Here is a 2,812-nt window from a genome sequence, read left to right as displayed (position 1 = left end):
GCACAGGTAACAATATCGTGGTTCATTGCTAAACAGTTAATATTTAAAAGTCTTCCTAAAAATCCCAAAATTTTAAATTAAACATATTTAATTATTTCACTCATTACCTGTTTGAAACCTGATCAAAAAGGTTCGAAAATTATTTATTTTCTGTTCCAATTTATATGTACGGAGTACAAAAACTTAGATTGAAATGGTAAAAAAAATATTTATCAAAACTATTATCTTTTTAATCAAATTTTGGAACAACTTTTATTTTAAAACTTCTTATATATATATTAGACTTATTTTAAAAATAATTAAACGTCAACCGAAAGTTACAGACATTTACCATTTAAGCTCAAAATTAATTATATTTAATATACACTATGTATATATATAAACAGTTTTAAATAACAAAATTTACTACGCACATAAATATATATTAAATGATTAAATTAAATATTACAATATATATATACAAGAAATATACATATAAAATAATAGTTTTTATTACAATGTATTTTATTGTACATATTTATTTATAACAATAAATGTATACAATAGTTTATTAATGTTCATGTTATTATATATATTATACATATATTTATATATACACATATTTATATATATCCACATATTTACAAGCAATGGTTCGTGAATCATCGGGAACAGTCGAAAGTCAATTGAATATATGAACATCGTTTAAAAATTTTCTAGACTCAACATTACATACTTTGCTTATCGTATCGAAATCATATAAAGATTAAGTTTAAATTTAGTCGGAAATTCTCGGGTCGTCACACTGCAAGACATCGTTGGAAGAAAATTTGCATTGAGGGGGGTGTTAAAATACAATGCAAATTTAGAATAATATGGAATTAGTAAATGTATATGGGTAAAATATCTAGATATTAATATGTATATGAAAAATATCTAGATATTAAAATGTAAAGAAAAATCTAGATATTTATGTGTAAGAAATATCTAGATATTTATATGTATAAAAATATCTAGATATTTATATATCCATAGAAATATCTAGTTTCTAGAAACTTCCAAGGAGTAGTATAAATATAGGTGGTGGGTTCATTTGTGTAAGGTGTGAGAGTTGTGAGGAAGTAAGAAGAGTGTGAGTTAGAAAAGAGAAAACTTATAAGTAAGTAATATTATAATTGTATTTTGTATTAATAAAAGTGTTCTTTAAGTTTCCCGGTTAAGCCTTAGTTCGTGTTTGAGTTCTTAGTGCACTTGTGTTATTTTTATTATATGGTCAGCTTTGCCGCCTAAGTGATATATGGCCGGTTATACCGCCTGAATGATATATGGTCGACACTGTCACCTAAGTATTATTGTGCACTAAAGATTTATAAAATTAAAGGCTAACCAACGTCAAAGTGTTGGTGTAGTGAGTGAGTATAACCTAGGTCCTCAATAGTGGGTGTGTTGGGCTCGTCGAAGCTTTCAACAATGGAGATTAAGATTGAACAAAAAAATAGTTTGAAAAACCTATTATGTAAGTATATAATCAAATATATAATTTCTCGCTCACATGTGCATATGTGTTTGTGAACATCCAAACATTTAATATAATTCACAATTGAACATGTAATTTGTGGTTCTGAACATTTGTTTGCCAATGATATGAACATTAAATAACATTTATATGTAATTTGTGGAATATAAATGCATAGAAATCATGTAATTAAAAACTACTCGCAGTTCTCGCTCTTTTTTGGTTCTCGTTTGAACCTGCTTCTATATACATATACATTAACTTAAAATCTTCAATTATTTTTTCTTCTAATTTCCTTAGGATTGAAACTTAATGCTCCATATATTTTTCTGTTTTTAGCGTATATACAATTGATCTATGATTTTTTATATTAGTATATCATGATGAACATGTGATTGGGTAAATGTTTTTAAGTCACTTTCAATTATGTAATAATATATGTTCTTCGGTGTTTTAAATTATCTAATAAATTTTCTTAATGACAAGATATCTAATGAATTATGTCACTTTGGCATATGGTTATTGATGTTTTTGATCTTTGATATATGTATTATATTTTTTGACGATAAAATTTACGTCACTTAATAAAGTTATTGAATTATATAAGATCCGTCGATGAACGACTTATGGATATTTGCGGATACGAGCATGAATTTAAAAATAAATTCGTTAATAACGATCCGCGTGCTAACGAGTTGAAAATTGGATCTAATGGATTTGTATCCACGATCCGTGTGTATTATCTTTATAAATTAACATTTTGTATTAGACTACTCCCAGCGGTAAGTGGTGGGGAGTATCTTCCACAAAGTCATCCGAGGGCACCGATGGCAATCCTGCTGCCCTCCACCATCCTCGAGCCCATCGCTCTGGTCAATTTCATCCGCAAGCATGAGTGAGGACGTGATTTTTGAATCCTTTATGTTTTTTAGACCGTTGCAAAACCAAACGGCTAGTTTGGTTTATATATATTTTTTTCTCATTTATTACTCTATATATTTATCTCACTTTCAACAATTTTATTTACTCCAACACTCCCAACGATTTCAACAATTTTAACACAACACTCCCAACACTTTTATCCAACACTACATTCCAAACGCCTAAAAGATCATCATCGAAAAAAAAAACCACAACAAACTGAACGAGCAAGTTCTCAACACTCAACGAAGTAATGATTTTTTTTCAATACCTACTTGAAAACCAAATGTTTTTCAACTCACCTTCCGGGTCATCTTCCAACCTGTCTCAAGACATGAGATTTGCCAAATACGCATCATCTTCACCAATTTTTACTCCTAATTACACTAATTATCC

The sequence above is a fragment of the Rutidosis leptorrhynchoides genome, chromosome 4, assembly GCF_046630445.1.
Source record: "Rutidosis leptorrhynchoides isolate AG116_Rl617_1_P2 chromosome 4, CSIRO_AGI_Rlap_v1, whole genome shotgun sequence".
Taxonomy (NCBI): Eukaryota; Viridiplantae; Streptophyta; class Magnoliopsida; order Asterales; family Asteraceae; genus Rutidosis; species Rutidosis leptorrhynchoides.
This window is presented reverse-complemented; position numbering follows the sequence as displayed.